Source organism: Macrobrachium nipponense, chromosome 45 (genome assembly GCF_015104395.2).
Source record: "Macrobrachium nipponense isolate FS-2020 chromosome 45, ASM1510439v2, whole genome shotgun sequence".
NCBI classification, from domain to species: domain Eukaryota; kingdom Metazoa; phylum Arthropoda; class Malacostraca; order Decapoda; family Palaemonidae; genus Macrobrachium; species Macrobrachium nipponense.
The window spans coordinates 38,930,406-38,954,405 of NC_061105.1; positions in this window are offsets into that span (position 1 = coordinate 38,930,406).

Here is a 24,000-nt window from a genome sequence, read left to right on the forward strand (position 1 = left end):
GATTGACAAAGTCAAGAAGAAAGCATCACTCATTGATGTCGCAATACCATGGGACAAATAACTTGACACATGCAGGAGCAAGATTAGTAGCAGAAGTGATGGGGATACGAACACCAACGACCACCAGCACAACCAACCCAACAGAAACCAAAACAGTAACCTCCTTGGAAAAGGCATCTGGAAAAGCAAATCATGGTGATGAGATCTGACTTGAGTAAACTGAAAGAGATGGCAGAAAAAAGGCTAGAAGCAAGAAAAACAAGGGAGGAAGGAACTCAACGAGACATAAAAAAATACAAGAAAGGGGACTAAACAACACAATAGAAGATGTAAAAACAGAGACTTGAGGCCAAAGCACATAAGATCCAACGGTATATGAACAGGAATAAGGGATACCAACAGAACAAACTATTCGAAACCACCCAGAAAAGACTATACAGCCAACCAAGAGGGGAAGACAACCACCAAGAAAATCCTGAAGCCGAATCAAGTAAGAGACTCTGGGAAAACATCTGGAGCAATCCGGTATCACACAACAAACATGCAACATGGCTCCAGGAAGTCAAGGCAGAGGAAACAGGGAGAATAAAAAACAAAGATTCACTGACTTCACGACAGACACAGTCGAGACACCAACTAAAGAAAAGGCCCAGACTGGAAAAGCCCTTAAGGTCCCACTAAAGGTCCATGGATATACTGGCTCAAAAACTTCAAGGCCATTGCCCTAATTAACCCAAGAATAGCAGAACAACTACAGCATGTATCACAAATCACCATGCGCCCAAATGGATGACCACAGGAAGAACATTATTAATCGAAAAAGACAAGAGTAAGGGAAATATAGCCAGTAACTACAGGCCTATCACCTGCCTACCAATAATGTGGAAGTTACTAAAATGTATCAACAGTGAAAGGCTATACAACTACCTAGAGGATACAAACACCATCCCCCACCAAACAGAAAAGGCTGCAGAAGGAAGTGTAGGGGTCACAAAAGACCAGCTCATGATAGACAAAATGGTAATGAAGAACAGTAAGAGAAGGAAAATCAACCTAAGCATGGTATAGATAGACTATAAGAAAGCCCTCGACATGATACCACACACATGGCTAATAGAATGCCTGAAAATATATGGGGCAGAGGAAAACACCATCAGTTTCCTCAAAAATACAATGCGCAACTGGAATACAATACTTACAAGCTCTGGAGTAAGACTAGCAGAGGTTAATATGAGGAGAGAAATCTTCCAGGGCGTCTCACTGTCCCCACAACTCTTCGTAGTAGTCATGATTCCCATGACAAATGTACTACAGAAGATGGATGCCGGATACCAACTCAAGAAAAGAGGCAACAGAATTAACCAACCATCTGATGTTCATGGACGACATAAAGCTGTATGGTAAGAGCATTAAGGAAATAGATACCCTAATCCAGACTATAAGGATTGTATCTGGGGACATCAGGATGGAGTTTAGAATAGAAAAATGTGCCTTAGTCAACATACAAAAGGGCAAAGTAACAAGGACTGAAGAGATAAAGCTTCCAGATGGGAACAACATCAAACACAGATGAGACTGGACACAAATACCTGGGAGTAATGGAAGGAGGGGATATAAACACCAGGAGATGAGGGACATGACGAGGAAAGGCTATATGCAGAGACTCAAGGCGATACTCAAGTCAAAACTCAATGCCGGAAATATGATAAAAGCCATAAACACATGGGCAGTACCAGTAATCAGATACAGCACAGGAATAGTGGAATGGAAGAAGGCAGAACTCTGCAACATAGACCAGAAAACTAGGAAACATGTGACAATATACAAAGCACTACACCCAAGAGCAAATACGGACAGACTGTACATAACACGAAAGGAAGGAGTAAGAGGACTACTAAGTATAGAGGACTGCGTCAACATCGAGAATAGAGCACTGGGGCAATATCAGAAAACCAGTGAAGACGAGTGGGTCAAGAGTGCATGGGAAGAAGGACTGATAAAAGTAGACAAAGACCCAGAAATATACAGAGACAGGAGAATGACTAAAAGAACAGAGGAATGGCACAACAAACCAATGCACGGACAATACATGAGACAGACTAAACAACTGGCCAGCGATGACACATGGCAATAGTTACAGAAGGGAGAGCTCAAGAAGGAAACTGAAGGAATGATAACAGCGGCACAAGATCAGACCCTATGAACCAGATATGTTCAAAGAACGATAGATGGAAATAACATCTCTCCCATATGCAGGAAGTGAAATATGAAAAATGAAACCATAAACCACAAAGCAAGCGAATGTCGGGCTCTTGCACAGAACCAGTACAAAAAGAGGATGATTCAGTGGCAAAAGCCCTCCACTGGAGCCTGTGCAAAACAAAAAAACACCAGCTACCTTGCAGTAATAAGTGTACGAGCACCCAACCTGAGGAGTGATTAGAAAACGATCAGGCAAAGATCCTCTGGGACTATGTATCAGAACAGATAGGGTGATACGTGCAAATAGACCAGACGTGACGTTGATTGACAAAATCAAGAAGAAAGTATCACTCATTGATGTCGCAATACCATGGGATACCAGAGTTGAAGAGAAAGAGAAGGAAAAAATGGATAAGTATCAAGACCTGAAAATAGAAATAAGAAGGATATGGGATATGCCAGTGGAAATTATACCCATAATCATAGGAACACTAGGCACGATCCCAAGATCGCTGAAAAGGAATCTGGAAAACCTAGAGGCTGAAGTAGCTCCAGGACTCATGCAGAGGAGTGTGATCCTAGAAACGGCGCAACGTAGTAAGAAGAGTGATGGATTTCCTAAGAAGCAGGATGCAACCCGGAACCCCACACTATAAATACCTCCCAGAAGAATTGGAGGACTGTGATAAAAAAAAAAAAAAAAAAATAAATAAATAAGTAAAAAATAATAAGTAATAATAATAATAATAATAATAATAATAATAATAATAATAATAATAATAATAATAATAATAATAATAATAATAAAATAATCCCTAATCCAGACTGTAAGGATTGTATCTGGAGACATCAGGATGGAGTTTGGAATAGAAAAATGCGCCTTAGTCAACATACAAAAGGCAAAAGTAACGAGAACTGAAGGGATAAAGCTACCAGATGGAGCAACAGCAGACACATAGATGAGACAGGATACAAATACTGGGAATAATGGAAGGAGGGGATATTAAAACACAAGAGATGAAGGACACATAGGAAAGAATATATGCAGAGACTCAAGGCGATACTCAAGTCAAAACTCAACGCCGGAAATATGATAAAAGCCATAAACACATGAGTAATGCCAGTAATCAGATACAGCGCAGGAATAGTGGAATGGACGAAGGCAGAACTCCGCAGCATAGATCAGAAAACCAGGAAACATATGACAATACACAAAGCACTGCACCCAAGAGCAAATACGGACAGACTATACATAACACGAAAGGAAGGAGGGAAGAGGGACTACTAAGTATAGAGGGACTGCGTCAACTTCGAGAAACAGAGCACTGGCAATATCTGAAAGCCAGTGAAGACGAGTGGCTAAAGAATGCATGGGAAGAAGGACTAATAAAAGTAGACGAAGACCCAGAAATATACACAGAGACAGGAGAATGACAGAACAGAACAGGAGGACTGGCACAACAAACCAATGCACGGACAATACATGAGACAGACTAAAGAACTAGCCAGCGATGACATGGCAATGGCTACAGAGGGGAGAGCTAAAGAAGGAAACTGAAGGAATGATAAACAGCAGCACAAGATCAGGCCCTAAGAACCAGATATGTTTAAAGAACGATAGACGGAAATAACATCTCTCCCATATGTAGGAAGTGCAATACGAAAAATGAAACCATAAACCACATAGCAAGCGAATGCCCGGCACTTGCACAGAACCAGTACAAAAAGAGGCATGATTCAGTGGCAAAACAGACCAGACGTGACGTTGATTGACAAAGTCAAGAAGAAAGCATCACTCATTGATGTCGCAATACCATGGGACACCAGAGTTGAAGAGAAAGAGAGGGAAAAAATGGATAAGTATCAAGATCTGAAAATAGAGATAAGAAGGATATGGGATATGCCAGTGGAAATCGTACCCATAATCATAGGAGCACTAGGCACGATCCCAAGATCGCTAAAAAGGAATCTAGAAAAACTAGAGGCTGAAGTAGCTCCATGGCTAATGCAGAAGAGTGTGATCCTAGAAACGGCACACATAGTAAGAAAAGTGATGGACTCCTAAGGAGGCAGGATGCAACCGGAACCCCACACTATAAATACCACCCAGTCGGATTGGAGGACTGTGATAGAGCAAAAAAAAAAAAAAAAAAAAAAAAAAAAAAAAAAAAAAAAAAAAAAAAAAAAAAAAAAACCCCCCCCAAAAAAAAAAAAAAAAAAAAAAAAAAAAAAAAAAAAAAAAAAAAAAAAATAATAATAATAATAATAATAATAATAATAATAATAATAATAATAATAATAATAAGCAGGAAACGGATCTTCTAGGATACATGTCATTGAAAAGAATAGCAAGAGTTTACTGAATTTATCTTATCAAGAATTTTTCCATATTTTTTCTGATAACTTGTTTTAATTAATCAGAGAGACTGCTAAAGAAACTGGCCTATATTCGTGGTGTTATTCTAGTATTTTGAATGTCAAGGTCTGGTATTTCTCTGGTATTATCGATACTAAAATATTTGGAATATATATTTTTATTTCGATTGCATTTAGTCTCCGGATATATACTAAAATGAAATCAAAATAAAGTGTATATTACAAGTATTTTGGTATATTGATAATACCAGAGATATCAGATCTTGACATTCAAAATACCAGAATAACACCATGAATATAGACCAGTTATGAAAACGAATTATCAGAAAAATTAAAAAAATTTTGAGAAATTATTTTGAGAAAAATTCTAGTAATAATAATAATAATAATAATAATAATAATAATAATAATAATAATAATAATAATAATAATAATAATAATAATAATAATGGAATAGTAAGTCCACAATAGTATGTCTGTTTGATTTTGTTATTTAAACTATAGAGTAGAAAGCCAACTACCCATCTTCAAACAACCTATTTATAAACAAGTAAAAAAACACTGTTGTATAGTAACTTTCGTATACTTAAAGACATAGACAATATAAATTTTTCAGCTTTATATTCTAATAACAAAAACCAAAACAGCACATCACTGTGGATTTACTTTACCATTTTATCGACTCATGTGTTTATGAGTTTACTTCGAATAATAATAATAATAATAATAATAATAATAATAATAATAATAATAATAATAATAATAATAATAATAATCTAATGTTCTCCACGTGCCACAACATAATGTTAATAAACACACAGACCCTGTATCTACACGAAGGAAGAACCAGTTAATGTCGTATATTAATGGATCCAGGGTTAATTAGGCAGCAGTCATCCCTTATGAGATGGTTATCAATCTCCTACAAGACGGGGTGGGGGGGGGGGGGGGGGGGGCTCAGTCCCCCGGGACCCGGAGAATCAAATTCAAGGTATCTCACTTCGTGATCAGAGCAGGTTGTGCTTCTGATAGATGGGTAGATTGAAAGATAATATTATTGACCACAGACCTTTGTAATACAATATATATAAGTATAGGATTAAATGTATACAAACACACACAACACCACACACAAACACACACACACACATATAATATATATATATATATATATATATATATATATATATATATATATAATATATATATAGTGAATTCCACAGGAAAATGATAGTCAGAAATCCAAGCGCTTTTGTCTTTACTCAGACATTGTCAAGGAGTTAATGAAGTACAATTGGAGAGAAATGTCTCAGGTACAAAACAAGATCAAGAATACCAGATGGTTAATTGTCAAAAGGGTAAAAATTAAAAGAGATAATCCAGGATTATCGGATATCACACGGTCACAAACCTAACCGAAAAATTACAAAGTACCTTATTTAGTGTCCAAAACATGTAAAACCTGAAAATATTAAGTTTGTTGCTTTATATTTATCTACAACTTTTTTTCATAATGAAAGCATCAAGTTTAAATAAACCAAAGACTTTAAATTTAGAAAATTTTTTATTATTTGACTTGATGAAACAAGATTCAATGATATTCCTTTTAACTGTGTCATTACATGGGATTAAGGCTCTACCTCGACAAAATCACTTACGAAAACTGAGGAAAAATCCCCTCCAAAACGTTCCCACAGAATTTTTTCGGAAAGTAAGATTAATTGGCCAAGAAAAAAAGAGTATTGAACTATTAGAGAAATTTAAAGTAATTAATCCTAAATTACCCTACTTTTATGGCCTTCCTAAAAATCACAAAGACAATCCTTCCATTCAGACCCATCGTTTCATGCGCCGGAGCTTTTCAATTACAAAATTTCTAAATGGTTAGCTAGCCTCCTTTCTCCTTTTTTAGGCACTTTTTCTCCCAGTCACATTAAAAATTCGGAAGATTTTTGTCACAAATTCAGAGAAGCACATATACCACTTCAACAACATAAAACTTTTAAGCCTTGACGTAGGACTCCCTATTCACAAAAGTACCAGTACAGAACGTTCTTCAGTTTTTAAGGGAAAATTATCACCCCCTATTCAGATCATTTCCCATTAGCGCTTGACAAAATAATAAAGTTAGTTGAATTATGTGCATCTAATAACGTATTTTCATTCGGGGAATCATTCTACAAGCAAAAATTCGGGTGTAGTATGGGTAGTCCTGTTTTAGCCAATCTGTACATGGAATACTTTGAAACTACAGTAATAAATGCAATAAAACCCAAAAACATGCTGTGGATGAGATACGTGGATGACATCCTAACATTTTGGGATAATAGATGGGGTAATTTTAATGAATTCCTCGCAAAATTAAACGCATTAGTGCCCAGCATTAAATTTAAAGTTGAATGGGAAACAGACAACAAAATTCCTTTTCTTGATGTTTTAATAATCAGAGACACGACAGAAACAAAGTACCATATACAGAAAACCAAACAACGTTCTCACTTTCATATATTCACTACTTTAGCTATCACGACATTACTATCAAAGATAGGTGTAGCTAGCAACCTATTCTTAAGAGCCTTACGAATTTGTTCCCAGATTTCCTGGAAAAAGAATTTGAACTAATTCGCAAGCAACTTTCGTCTTTAAAGTATCCTGACCATATAATGAGAAAGCAATTCAAAAAGCAAACGTAATTTCTATCGACCCCCCCTAAAGACAAGACCAGAGACACACCCAACAATAAAATAAAAATTCCTTACCTGGAGACGATTAAGAGAGTAACCCACACCCTTGGGAAATCCAACCCTTTTGCATTTACCTACCCAAACACCTTAGCCAAACAAATCCCTGATTAACGTCCAACAAAACAAAAGACATCTCCCAAGGACTCTGGGTCTATGAGATCCCATGCCAGGACTGTGACCAATCTTACATAGGATTTACAGGTAAATTACTTCCCCAGAGATTAAATACACACAAATGGTCAGTTAGGTATGGACAACCAGAACTCGGGCTATTTTCAACCATATAAAGAACATAACCATAGAATAAACTGGAATTTGTCACGTGTAATTTATAGCAGCAACTGCCGGTACAAGAGTCAAATGATGGAATCGGCCTTAATAAAAGAGAAGCAGGTAATGAACATCTCAAAAGGCGCGCGCGGGTTTCAGATGTTGTCGACGAAGTTTTCATTCAACCAACGCTTAAGAAGATTAAAGGAAGATTATCAGCGGGGGGTACCTAAATGGCTTACTTGTGGACGGATCTCTTGGTATAAACACCACCTTTTCTGTAAACTTTTCTCATTCATATACCTGAAGAGAGAGACAGCATTTCTCTGAAATATAGTACTTTTCTCTCTACATTTTGGTGTTTTTATGAGCTCCTTTTATTAGATGGAATTCTGTTGTTACAGAACATTTTTAACCAGTCATATAATATATATATATATATATATATATATATATATATATATATATATATATATATATATATATATATCTCGATATATACATACAATGCATACATACAGACAGACATAACATAATGATGCCAGCAATCAAACAGCAGGAGAAGAACGGACGCAGAACGAAACTGAAAGAATCCGTCTGGTCTGGGGCCGACCGCCGCCGTCCAGTCCAGGGTATCTCGGCGGCGCTAATTATAATTATCATACCCGGTAAAATTTGACAATTCCCGTAGTCAAAAATAAAGGGATGGCGCTAATTGGCCTGCGATGCGTCGCAAACCCGAAGCTAATTAAGGCGAATATATGACCAAGAGAAAAATGGCTAATGGCGCCATCCGATAATTCGGTATTTGGAGATACGGACGGAGAGAGAGAGAGAAGAGAGAGAGAGAGAGAGAGAGAGAGAGAATGATTGTGCTCGTAAAGTTCTCGGTGTTTTGCAAACAGCGGAAGATACGTATGTATATATATTTGTTATATACATATATATATATATATATATATATGTATATTATATATTATATATATATATAATATATATATACATATTTATATATATATATAATATATATATATATATATTATATATTATATATATATATACACACGCACACACACACACACACACACATATATATATATATATATATATATATATATATATATATATATATATATATATATATATATATATATATATATATATATATATCATAATGTACATACATACATACACATATACAAAAGAACACACACACTAATAGATAATGGGAAAGAGAGTTGCAAGGAGTTACACGGATTAGGATGTCTCAAAGACTTGTTAGTTCATCCGAGGAGACATCGTGTGCTCACCTATCTCTAGGAGCAAGTTTTATTGCGCATTCACAGTGACCTAATGATTTTTTCTAGCTTTCTTTTAAACTCTTCTACTCTGTTGCTGTTTACTACTATTAGTGGCAGTTTATTCCACGTGTCACATATCTTGTATGTAAAGAAGTTCCCACAATGGGATGTGTTGTACCTCTCCAGTTCTAGTTTCCATCCTTATTATTTCTTGTCTGGTTTTCGTTTAATGTAATTAGGTTACTGACTACTTTCGTTATGCCTTTCAGTATTTTAAATGTTTCTAGTAGTTGGCCTCGCAATCGTCGTGTTTCTAAGCCATACATGTTCAGGCTCTCTCGTCGTCTTCGGTAACCTACTTGCCTGATGGATGGAATTAAATTTGTCTTTTGCTTGTACTCCTTCAAATCTATTTATGTCTTTTCTTAGTGGCATATCCCATATCTTTCTTATTTCCATTTTCAGGTCTTGATACTTATCTATTTTTTCCCTCTCTTTCTCTTCAACTCTGGTGTCCCATGGTATTGTTATTATTATTATTATTATTATTGGATGATGATGATGATGAACCCTTGTCATATTGAACAAGCCTACCACACGGACCATCGACTTGAAATTCAAATAATTTCAATTAAAAATCCTACTGAAAAGTTTCACACAAATGTTTCGTAAGTTTGTTTATTAAAATATTATTATATATCTGGCTCACTGACAAGCCTACAGACAGACAGACAGACAGAGAAAACAAATAAAGATTAATCTCGCAGGAGGCAATGAAGAGGAAAGCGAAGATGGATGGAGAGGAACATTTATGATAAATGAGAGAGAGATAAGTGAAGTAAAGAGACAAACTTTGAACAAAGAGGAAATAAAGTAAAATATTAAAAAAAAGTAGCGGGAGAATATTAAATAAACAAAGAGAATGCTAAATGAAACAGAAAGAAGCATAAATGATAAATAACAGAAATAACTGAAACAAAACAGAACAATTTTAGCAGTTAGGAATGAAATAGATATTTATAAAAAAAAAATGCTGTAAGAATATGAAAGGAACAGAGAGATAACGAAATGAAACAGAAAGAAGCAGAATGAAAAATATAGAGAAATAGCTAAAACAAAGCAGAGAAGCCTTAGAAATAAGGAGTGAAATAGAAATTAAAAAAACAAACATTGTAAGAGTATGAAAGCAACAGAGAGATAACGAAACGAAACAGAGAGAAGCAGAGATGAAAAATATAGAGAAATCAACCAAATACACGAAACGAGATACAGAGAAGAAAACCAAGTCGAAATTCCTTCACTAGAAACATTCAGTATTTTCTGACATTTCTCTACGTAGGGACTGGAAGGAGAGAGAGAGAGAGAGAGAGAGAGAGAGAGAGAGAGAGAGAAAGAGAGAGAGAGATCCATTAGAGCGATGCAATCATTATTTGTTGAACCTCTTTTTTTTTTCTTCTTCTTCTTTTTATATCTCATTCGCTATTTATTCTTCTTCAATCGCGTTTTATCGCATTTTTCCTTTCCGAACATCCGAAGATAGCGGGACTTGATTATATGGACGAAATTGGTTAGATAGGGCAGAGATGAATCAAGTGAGAGGAAGGAGAAATGGATCACAGGAAGAAATTACAAGATTATTTCAGTTATTTAAGAAACTGGAATGAATTAATATAATCTGTTTTCGGTTATAATAATCATAAAATAACAATCGTGTTTTATTCTCTTGGTGATATTCTTCAGTGTAAATGTTATTAATCATAGCCATTATAAATTATCCTTGACTCTTGACAAAATTTCCGAGCGATTTCTAAACCTGGTAAATATTATTATTTTTTTTATTTCGCTATTGTTCTAAACCTGATAAATAACTTACGAAAAAAAAGCGAGTGATTGACAGAAAGGGAAGTGTAAACAAGATATCAGAAATAATTTTTTTTTTTTTTTAACAAAGACAATAGAAATATCATTCAACTTCTTTCAAGGTAATAAACGGAGACAGCTTTAGAATATCTCACTCCCAACCCTTCAAATCCGTTTGTCGTATTTTAACCAGCGATGCTTTTTGAAAAACTTTTCTTGAACTTATAGAAAATGATTTTTCGTTCGCAACTGGCTAACTTTGATCAGTTTGGATCCGTGTGCTGCGTTACGAGCTGATTAAAGACAGGTAATCATTTGTTCTCGGTTTAAACGCTGGGGAAACGGTTCGCCTAATTAGTTGAGTGGGATTGGTGGCGGAAGCTTTTCCACACCTGTATTTCCTCAAATGATGTCTATTTTTTTGTTTTTTACTTGCCTTTGAAGAGAACTAAAGACAACATTATTTTCTGATGATTTGTTTATATTATGGTTTTCTTAACCGGTTTTTGATGAGAACTGAAAACAACATTATTTTCTGATAATTTGTTTATGCTGTGTTGCTTTTTTACCTGCCTTTAATGAGAACTGAAGACAATGTCATTTACTGACAATTATTATTATTATGTGTGTGTGTGTTTTTTTTTTTTGTTTTTTTTGCCTGCCTTCGATGAGAATTGAAGACAATATTATTTACTGACAATTATTTTATATTATGTGTGTGTGTGTGTGTGTGAGTGTGTGTGTGTGTGTGTGTGTGTGTTTTTCATGCCTTCGATGAGAATTGAAGACAATATCATCTACTGATAATTATTTTATATTGTGTTTTTTTTTTTTGCCTGTCTTCGATGAAAAATGAAGACAATATTATTTACTGATAATTATTTTATATTGTGTGTGTGTGTGTGTGTGCATGTCTTCGATGAGAATTGAAGACAATATTATCTACTGATAATTAGTTTATATTGGGTGTTTTTGTTTTTTGTTTTTTTTTTGCCTGACTTTGATGGGAACTAAAGAAAACATTATTTTCTGATGATTTTGTTTATATTATGTGTTGTTTTTACCTATCTTTGATGAAAAATGCAGATTGAAATTAGTTAAAATGCTCTGAAGGTGTATCTAATTCTGAAAAAAAGACTCAGATAACTCTAAAAAAAACATTGGCTTCCTTTTAATTGGATCAAAGAAAAGAACCTTTCTGAGTCTCCTATTTTTCCATTTTTTACATTTACCTTAAATGTTAGAAAGTCTGAAATAATGATCCAGAAAGAGACATAAATATAAGATTTCGTTTAAACTGAAGAGAATATTGTTGTTATATAAATTCGTGACACAATTAACCAATAAGAGGTTTTTGTGGAATAATACCTCCTATGTTTTGCATTGAAGCTCAACTACTGGAATGTTTGTATTTTCTGACTTTATTACGTTTATGTTTAACAAAAATAAATGGTGAATTTTTCCTAGATTCTGAAGCATATAAAAATCCTAACATGCTGAGCGAATAATGACTCGTAAGTTACGAATCACTTGTTCTATTATTTCCAGACTCTGAATTAAGATAATGAACTATGATTACGTCTACCCATCAAGCAAACATTTAACTTAATTTTTTTTTTTTTCGTCATAAATGGAAATTTAGGAACAGTTCCCATTTCCTGTTGTCATAATTTCATTATACTTGAACGGAAGAAGTCTAACTTTCATCCTGTGCTCATCAAGCTAAAAATCAACTTCATTTGATTTTGCCATCAATGGATACTTATGAAAATTTCACATTTCCTATAAATTCATGTAGTCGGAATGGACAGTCTAACTTTCAATGATATAAAAATGTCCACATACTTATTTGTTGAAAGCATACAAGCACTTATTTTTCTGTCAGTTCATTATATGGGGATTTTAAGGCTGTTATTTGAGGAATGCTAATACTAATTTGATCAAAATTATTACTTTTAGAATTAATATCCCCGTTTCTATGAACCTTATACAAGATAATACAAAGAGTTGTTTTGTCCTGTGTTGGAATTCAACTTTCCAAAGTTTGAAAGTCTAAACGAATCCAGATGTCTGAGCCTGAATACAAAAAAATGCGGAAAACACACACACACACACACACAAAAAACAGAGCGTAAAAAAACAAGCAGCAACTTTCCCCAAGAAAAAACACTTCTTTTTGTGGGACGTGTGTCAAAGAAAAATACACAACAGCAGTGGGGTTTTTTTAACAGTGAGGAGACTTCTGTCGAACAAGCTATGTTGTTTTCTTTTTTCATTTATTTTCTGGAACTAGGTTTAGACACTCCCACCCCCTTCATAATTAGTGAAAATACATGAAAGTCTCCTAAATAGTCAATTTAAAACATCAGTCAACAGAAGAAAATACGAAGTTTCGAGACTCTTAATCAACTTTAATGGAAATCTTTGTTCGAGATAGAAGCTTTTTTTTATGCTCTTTCGTTGCTCGACTTTCAGTTTTTTTTCCAGAAGTAGAGGCACCAACGAATGTGTGTCTGTGCTATGAAATTCTAGGCTTCAAAAATATGGTCAGAAATTAGTACTTCAAAAGCCGATGGGAATATTGATAGCTGATATCTATTAATAACTATGTGCAGGTCGACTATATCAAAGTTTAGACGTCTAAGAATATCTTGATAAAAATAGGTAATTAAAAAAACAACAGATATTGTAATAAAGTTGTATATGTGTATATATATATATTATATATATATATAATATTATATTATATATAATATATATATATATATATATGTACGTATGTATGTATGTATATAAATACATATATATATATATATCATATATATATATATATATATATATTCATGTATTATTTGTATATATACATATGTATACATATATATAAAAACCCAAGACTATCTAGATCAAATTTACCAATTACCAAGACTTTTAAAAAAGGACTACAAACAGAAACAGATCAAACACGAGAATATTTTCCCCCAGACATTTCCATAGTAATGAAACGCTCCATTTTGAATGAGTCATTGAGACACTGTAACTTCGCGGTGTTAACCTGTCAAAATTCCAGGAGAGAGAGAGAGAGAGAGAGAGAGAGAGAGAGAGAGAGAGAGAGAGAGAGAGAGAGAGATCTGGTTTGTGAAAGTTTGGTCTGTTGACCTCTCACTGGAACCGTTTGGTTATTCAGTACCGACAGAGAGAGAGAGAGAGAGAGAGAGAGAGAGAGAGAGAGAGTTTTAGAACTTATAAAACATGGTAAATCTTTGGCGAGTGTGATCTCTTTCTCTCTCTCTTTGTACAGAGCAAATAAAACATAAAGGATACAAAGAACACCTCTAACAGACCCTCACACACCCACTCCCCACCCACCCCAAACCCAAACACGTCCCCACCACCTCAGCCCCCTCCCTCCCCCCCCCCCCCCCCCCCCCCCCCCCTCCCCCTTCAAAACTCGCATCTACAGAACAGCAGTAACACGTTTCTCGAGCCAAGTCGCGACATTGTCCCCCAATGAACAAAACCCAGAGACGTCTGGCTAATGGACCCGACGTGTCTCACGCCTGTCAGCGACATCCTGGACATTATATCTTCCTTCAGCGGCACTCTGCTGCTGCTCCTGAAGCTGCTGCTGCTGCTGCTGCTGCTGCTGCTGCTGTGACGCTGACGAAGTCGCCGCCCTTGCCTAAAATAGCTGACGTCAGCTGTGAAATATTCCCTTAGATGAATTTAGTGGGAATGTGGAGTATTGCGTTGAACTAATATTATTATTATTATTATTATATTATTATTATTATTATTATTATTATTGTTGTTGTTGTTATTATGTGTGGAGTATTCCGTTTTACTATTATCATTATTATAATAATTATTATTATTTTTATTATTATGATTATCTGTGGAGCATTGCATTTCATTCTTCTTCTTCTTCTTCTTCTTCTTCTTATTATTATTATTAATTATTATTATTATTATTATTATTATTATTATTATTATTCAAAAGATGAAGAACCCTATTCGTAAGTATCAACCCCACCATAACAGCCATTGACTTAAAAAAATTCGTTTACAAAGAATCTAGTTTTTGTTTGAAAGAAGTAACAGAATATTATTATTATTATTATTATTATTATTATTATTATTATTATTATTATTATTATTATTATTATTATTATTCAGTAGATGAACCCTATTCATATGGCGTTCATCAGGAAGAATAAGAGGAAGTAAAAGGAAAGACAGAAAGAAGAGATATCGCTTATTGAAAATAAAATAAAATTAATAAATCTAATAAACAGGTGAAAATGTATTCAAATGCAAGGAGTATAGTATTAGGTTAGCAATGCATTGCAATTTCGCGGAATCCTGGAAAGATAACTTGCATCTCTGGATTCCAGGACAACTATGTGAATTTTGGAAGTTTTAATGAACATGGCAGTTGAGACAATACGGTGAAATTAGCGTAAAGTTTTGCCAGAAAAAAAAAAAGAAGAAAAAGCTCTCCTTTGTGTACAGAACCTCAAGGACAAAAAACATTATAACAAGGACTTTCTCGCGTGAAAGCAACTTTGAATTTCTCAAGTTTTTTTTATTCTTGTTTTTATCTTAACTTAATATAATTTTTCTCCTATTTCGAGAAATGGGGTGGGTTTTTTTAGTCGCGAAGTTTCTGATAGTTTTGACACCCTAAATAGTATTTGTGGCAATAAATAGAGATTTTTTTCTGTATTTTATTTTAATCATTTATCAATCAGAATATAACATAATATTATTCAGGAAGTCGAAAAAGAAAGAAAGAAAAAATATATACATAAACATATATATTTTTTCATATATATAATTTATATATATATATTCATATATATATATATATATATATATATATATATATATATATATATATATATATATATGTGTGTGTGTGTGTGTGTGTGTGTGTGTGTGTATGTATATGTAAATCTATATATATATATATATATATATATATATATATATATATATATATATATATATATATATATTATATTATATATATATATATTATATATATATATATTATATATATATATATATATATATATATATTATATATATATATGTATATATATATATAAATATATATAAATAAATATATATATATATATATATATATATATATATATATATATATATATATATCTATATATGCAAAAAGAAAGAAATTGCACTTCTTCCTTTCAGTACAACCAAACCAAACCAAAACAATTCAATATTTACACTTTCAAAACAGGAAAGTTCAAGAGACCAAAATTAAACTGGGAAATAAAAAATCCAAGAGAGCCGAACTTTTTTTTTTTTGAAAGTCAACATAGCCTCAAAACTAATTATCCAAACAATTTTGGGGACATTTCACGCCGAACTGAGCAGCACTAATTTGATATCAATGTGACACAGCCCGAAGCTAATTGAAATTTACTGTCGGTCCCCCATCAAGAATTAAACAATAAAGAAATGAAAACATGATACGTTTTTTTGATGTTGCTGTGTCTGGTAGGTCAGAGTTTCGTCGGTGTCAGTATTTATTTGTTTTAGTGTCTGTTAATTTTCTGTTTTATTCGGTTTGTTTTGTTGAGCATAATTCCCACTTTATATTAAGGAAATACAGGAGATTCACATTTTTCTCCTAAATATTTATTTCTGAGTTTGTGTGTTCAATTTTGTCAGATTACTTGAATCTATTTGGTGAGCATTGCTTTAATATTCATTCTTCCCATCCACGTGCAGGATATTTGCAAGCCTGAAAGTTATCTCTCTCTCTCTCGCTCTCTCTCTCCTCTCTCTCTCTCTCTCTCTCTCTCTCTCTCTCTCTTTTAAACATGTGTTCTATTATAAAAATTATTTACTTTCATAACTATTTTGTTAAAAATTTTTATTGTTCCATTTGCGTTATTGGTGAACTTATATATATATATATATAATATATATATATATATTATATATATATATATATATATATATATATATATATATATATATATATATATATATATATATATATATTTATATATATATATATATATATATATATATATATAGTTCACTAAAAACACAAATGGAGCACTAAAATGTAATCTGAATAATTTATTACTTTCAAATGATTATTCAATAACAATCACTAAGCTCGAAAGGGTTTGTTCATCTTTCCCTAGAAATGACCAAAATTGAGATAGACGAAAAAACATTGATTTCATTTTCCTAGTAATGTAAGTATTACGAAGACCATCGTTTGTGTAATATATAATCAGTCAACTGAGTATATTGTTTATATTAGAATTGCCATGTAGAAGGATTGCATTCCGCTGTGTATTCCGCTGTGTATGACTGAAAAAAATCATCAAATATCAGAGTTGGATCGCGTTTTCCAATTCATGGCTAATTATTTTAATAATTTTTATTATTTTTCAAGTTGGTATTCTTTTCATTGTTTATTTCTATTCCTATTTCTATTTTTCAAATTTTTCACATTATTATTTTTATTATTTTCATTTCTATTTCATCCATTCTTATTTCTATCATTTTCATTATATTTCAAATAATGAGACAGACAGACAGACAGACAGACAACTTTATTAAACATTATTTTTAAAATCGAAGAAGTGAGAGATTTTTTCATAGAATAGTTATGGAAATAAATTATTTCTATAATAAATGATAGAAAAGTCTTCTCTTATTAGAACAGTTATGAAAAGGAATCATTTCTGTACCGTCGTAACAAATCATGATCATTAATCCAATATATTAAATCTTTTATCAAAGACAATTGGGATCTTAAAACCAGCCCAGTGGACAGTTCGAATCTTAGCTAATTTAAACCTACGATCATTATAAAAAAAAACGGCTTGTAATTAGCGACTCGTCTATTCCGTAAGTTTCCCATTAAGACATACAGAAATTTTGAAGGTTATTTGTTTATGTCAATCGTTTTTTTTATATTTTTTTATTTAAAAAGAGTATGACGAGAAATGAGTTCAGCCAACCACACAAAACTTGGAAAGCTAATTTTAGTCAAATGATATAAATTTGATCATTTGGAAAAGAATGAAAAAGAAAGATCATTTAGGTGAAAAGAAAAATAATAAAACCTTATTTTGATTTACAATATATATATATATATATATATATATATATATATATATATATATATATATATATTATATATTATGTATATGTGTTGTGTGTGTGTGTGTGTATATATATATATATATATATATATATATATATATATATATATATATATATATATATATTATATATATATGTATGTATATATATGTTACGCAAAATGTGGATAATTGACAAATGTGTACATTTTGCAATTAATTTTGCCTATTGTGTACGCAGCGCTTGGTACCTGCAAATTGTACACAATAGGCAAAATTAATTGCAAAATGTACACATTTGGCAATTATCCACATTTTGCGTAACATATATATCTAAATCATATATATATATATTATTATATATAATATATATAGTATATATATATTATAGTATTATATTAATATAAGCCGAAATCCCACAGGAAAATGATAGTCAGAAATCCAAATACAATAAGAGAGAAAGGCCTCAGGTACACAACAAGATCAAGAATACCAGATGGTTAATTGTCAAAAGGGTAAAAATTAAAAAAGATAATCCAGGATTATCGGATATCACACGGTCACAAACCTAAACACATTTGACCCTAACCGAAATTACAAAGTATCTTTACAGTCAAAACATGTAAAAAATGAATATATTAATTTTGTTGCTTATATTTATCTACAACTTTTTTCATTATGAAAGCATCAAGTTTAAATAAACCAAGACTTAAATTTAGAACATTTCTATTATTTGACTTGATGAAACAAGATTCAATGATATTCCTTTTAACTGTGTCATTACATGGGATTAAGGCTCTTGCTTGACTCCAGTAAATAGGATGATCCAAATCTCTCATATGTACCAATAATGCATTCAATATTTGCCCAGTTCTCACAGAATATTGGTGCTGTTTGAGACGTTGTGAAAGAGATTTACCAGTGTTTCCGTAAGAGACTTTATCACACTTTTTGCAAGGAATTTCATATATGCAGCCTGGAAGATCTTTAGGAGAATTTTTGATTACTAAACTCTTGACATTAATATTACTGAAAACGATCCGTGAAGAACTTGTCCTCTCACAAGAAAATATCATATATCACTAAGTGGCTAAGGACCTGCTCGGTGGAAATCAATGCCGATGACCCTTACAATCTGCCTCCAAAGGGGCCTGCTGACCTAAGCCTACCTGCAGTGTACCACACGGCAGAAAATGCCTCCCAAACAGCAAAATCTCTCTCAGAAATAATTGGGAAAAACTCGGAAAAAATTTAGGAGACAAATGATAAATTATCAAGAATCTGGGACGTGATCAAAGGACTACAGGAATCCCTAAACAGTCTTAAAACAGTAGAAACAAATAACCTCACACGGATCTGGGATGCGATCAAAGGAGTGCAGGGATCGATAGACAATCGCACAGATAGCCACCAGACTCCTACGAATGCGGCATCCAGTTTTTCCTCGCCTCCCAGCAACACGGAAGTGCCTCCGTCACCTATAGACCGTTCCGAGGGGACTGTTGGTCTCCCAACTTCTTCTCCCTCCCCAGTGCCTCCGGTGGAAGATATATCTCCGGTGATGATTACTAGCCCTCGTAATCCTCCCCACCCAATCTCTCCCCCCAAAGACCCAATCGTAGATGTAGATACAAACAAGTAGAAAGAAGAGAAGAACCTCTCGTTTGGCCGCTGGATCGTTTCACCTCGCCCAACACCTGAGAAGAGATGTCACATAGTAATTCACAATCTGCACTCATCGGTGACGCTAGATGCCATAGTGGAGAGAGTCAAGTTTCTCACTGGCTCTGACCCACTCATCTCTCACGAACTCCCATGCAGGATTAAACATAAAGTGGCTTACAGGATTGCCTGCCTATTTCAACACCTCCACGTTCTTAAAGGCAAGAATTTCGGTCCTAATATATTAGTTTCAAGATATAAACTAATCCGGGATCAACCACCCCCAGGGGAACTTACTGACACTCCAACCAGGGTCATTTCCACCGCAAGTGCCAGTCAACCCCCCACGGCGAGTGACTGCCCACTCCCCCTGGCTAAACCCCCATCCACCCAAATGATCAGTGCATTCATCTCCCATCTTCGTGAGTAGCCATGGATACATTAAACATAATCTCTTGGAATATTTTTGGCCTCAAGCGGAACATTCCTCTCCTAAACATGTTCTGCAAAAACTCCAAAGGCATCATTGCATTGCAAGAAACGCTCCTCTGGCCATATGACCTTGCCATCTGCGATTCAATTCATGAAGACTTCAGAACCTTCTTGACTTCATCGATGCAAGTTACAGATCAAATCATAGCCGGTCGCCGGAAAGGGGGCCTTTCTTTCCTGTGACACAAATCGTTAGACAATATGATAAAGGTGATGACCTACAGGAGAGACAGATTGCTGGGGCTTCAAGTGACAGTAGGGAACTCTAAAATCCTAATTATTAATGTTTATATGCCATGGGAAAATAACAATAATTTTGATCATTACTGCATGATCCTAGGGGAGTTACACAGTATTATTCATGATTCTCCTGCTGATCATATTTGTATAATCAGGGACCTTAATTCTCACCCCACAAAACAATTTTATAATGAACTTACTTGCTTCTGTCAAAATCATGCTCTCCAAATTAGCGATGTAATGCTCCTCCCTCCCTCCTCCTATTCATATGTACATAATAGAGCGGACGCAATTACAACCTCCTGGCTGGACCACTGCATCACATCTCCACAACTTTTTGATTCTATTATGACCTGCAATATTCGCTATGATCTTGCAACAGGCTATGATCACACCCCATTACAGGTGTCATTCAGTACCCCATCCCTCCCTACCGTGAACGCCCTAACTGTTCGCCCACCAGCAGTAAACTGGGATTTTAAAAACCAACAGAAAACCAGATACTTTAGGGCGACCACGGAAACCAGGTTGCGGTCAATAGTTCAACCGGCAGACGCCTTACTTTGTACTTACACAAATTGTAGAAATGACCACCACAGGAGGGATCTGAATGAATTCTATTCGAACATAATCTCTGCTATGCTTGCTTCGGGCAGGACTGCCTACAGATTTCGTCAAGGTAATTCTCGTAATATACCTGCATGGAATGACTTTGTTAAAGATCTGTATACATACTCACGAGAAATGTTTTTACTGTGGAGGCAAAATGGTACCCCAGGGAAGGGCACACTGCATTACTAATGAGACAGGCGAGAGCGCAGTTCAAACTTGTTCTTAAGCACTGCAGGTTAAATGAAAATCAACTAAGAGCCGATGAAATGTCTAGAAACTTAGAATCCTGTGATTATCCTCGTCTTTGGAAAGATATCCAGTCCTTAACTCCCAAAACTAAAAAGCTATCACAGAGAGTAGGGGAAGCAGTCGGAGACGAAGCTATCGCAAGTATGTGGGGCGATCACTTCAACAATATCCTGAATTGCATAAATGATTAAGATTCCCGAAGGGATGTAGATAACCTCCATACTGACAACATTCAATTTCATTTTGCAGACCGTATTACGCCAGGTAACATCAGCGATGCCATAAACAGCCTACTTAATAATAAATCGCCCAGCTGTGATGGTCTTCCTGCAGAGGCCTTCAAATTCTGCCATACGATAATTTACATTTTGCTAGCTGCCCTATTCAATGAGTGCATAATTCACCGGTTTCTTCCAGACCCCCTACTCTTAGTTCACTTGATACCATTAATCAAAAACAAGCTAAAGGATGCAGTTGACCATGGCAACTACCGGCCGATTGCAATCACAACGATCGCATCGAAGATACTTGAGTCTGTTCTTCTAGTGAGACTTCTCCCCTTTCTACACACCACTGACAACCAGTTCGGGTTTAAAGCAAACCACTCAACCGACACCTGCATCTACATACAGAATGAATTGCTGAACTACTACCTATCATCAGCCTCTCCTGTTTTCCTTTGTTTTGTAGAAGTGAGAAAAGCATTTGACAGAGTAAACTACCTGAAGCTCTTCCTGAAGCTGCATAAAAGGGGCACACCCCTGTATCTAATTGGCATTTTACATTGCTGGTTCTCCACACAGCAATTCTGTGTCAAATGGGGTAACGTATTATCTTACACCTTCGGCTCTCTAAACGGGCTTCGGCAAAGGGGCATTCTCTCTCCATACCTGTTTAATACGTACACAGATGCCTTGAATGTCAAACTGAACTCACTCCCAATCGGATGCACCGTCAATGAAACAACTATAAACAACCTCTGTTACGCTGACGATATGGTTCTGATTTCCCCATCAGTGCAAGGTCTCCAACGACTCATCGACACTTGCCGCCAATATGCAGAGGAATTTGATATAATCTATAAGGAAACCAAGACCCAGTGCATGTCGCTGCTTCCGAGATCGCTTAAGCATATTGCAGAACCACAAATTTTCCTCGGAAACCATCGGCTGGAATTTGTGCACGAATTTCCGTATTTGGGTCACATTATCACCGACGACCTAAAAGATACGGCAGAGATTGAACAGAGGCGTCGTAAACTATGTGCAGCTGGCAACATGATTGCAAGGAGGTTTGCCTTCTGTCACCGAGACGTGAAACTGCTGCTCTTCCGCTCGTACTGCTACAGTATCTATGGGTGTTCCCTTTGGACGAACTATAACCCTAGAGACCCATGAGACGCATCACTGTTGTGCACAATGGCATTCTGAGACAGCCTGCATCACACCTCCCCGCTGCCACTCCGCCACAACAGATGTCATAAGAAAACCCCCTGGACAATTTAAAAATCATTGTTAGGCGAACAATGTCCAGTCTGGTAACCCGAGTGAAAAACAGCAGCAACTCGCTCATACAAAGCATCCATAGGAGTAAAGCAAGAAGATCTAAATTGTGGGAAAGATGGGAAAATGAGGCCTTTGTCCCCTAAAGGACTTAATCTCTGTATTGGCAAGATGTCATCTGCAGTTTTTGTCATTATTACATTTATTGCTGATATTTTAATTTTTCATTATTACTGTGATTACTATCAAGTTAAAGTTTTTCTTACATTCAATTTTTGTATTTAGCCCTCTGGACCTGACTACTGTAACCAACTAAGGTCTCTAGTTGAAATTTAAGTTATATAATACGTGCACTAACTGTTATTACTCTCAATGCATTTTTTTTCTCACCAATATTATTACTGTTATTACCAGTATTATGATTATTAGCTTTTATGCTACCTCAGCTATTTTGTGGATAAGTGCCGATTATTCATTTTCTTTTTCTTTTTTATCATGTTGTCTCATGTATCTAGATTGTGTATGTTACTGTCTGTATTTTGTATATTCCATGTATATGGCCCTGAGCTGAAATAAAGCATATTATATTATTATCATTATATATATATATATATATATATATATATATATATATATATATATATATATATATATACATATATATATATATATATATATATATATATATATATATATATATATATATATATATATATAAATTGTATCAAAATAAGGTTCTAGTAAATTTTCTTTTCACCGAAATAAACTATCTTTTTCATTCCTTTTTCCAAATGATCAAATTTATATCATTTGACTAAAATTAGCTTTCCAAGTTTTGTGTGGTTAGCTGAACTTATTTCTCGTAATACTCTTTTTGGATAAAAATATTAAAAAACGATTGACATAAATAAATAACCTTCAAAACTTCTGTATATCTTAATGGAAAACTTATGGGATATATGAGTAGCTAATTACGAGCCGTTTGTTTTTATAATAATCGTAGGTTTAAATTAGCTAAGATTCGAACTGTCTCCTGGGCTGGTTTTAAGAGCCCAGTTGTCTTTGATAAATGATTTAATTTATATATATATATATATATATATATAATATATATATATATATATATATACTATACATATATATATAGTGTGTGTGTGTGTGTTTGTGTGTATGTGTGTCTGTTTATGTAACTAAACATCTATAGTAGTAGAGAGAGAGAGAGAGAGAGAGAGAGAGAGAGAGAGAAAACCAAAAACATTTAATATCTATTCCACATAACCGACATCAAACACAGCACACCACCGGACATTAGAAGCCAAGACTCTCTCTAGACCTAAATAATAATTAGCGGAAAACA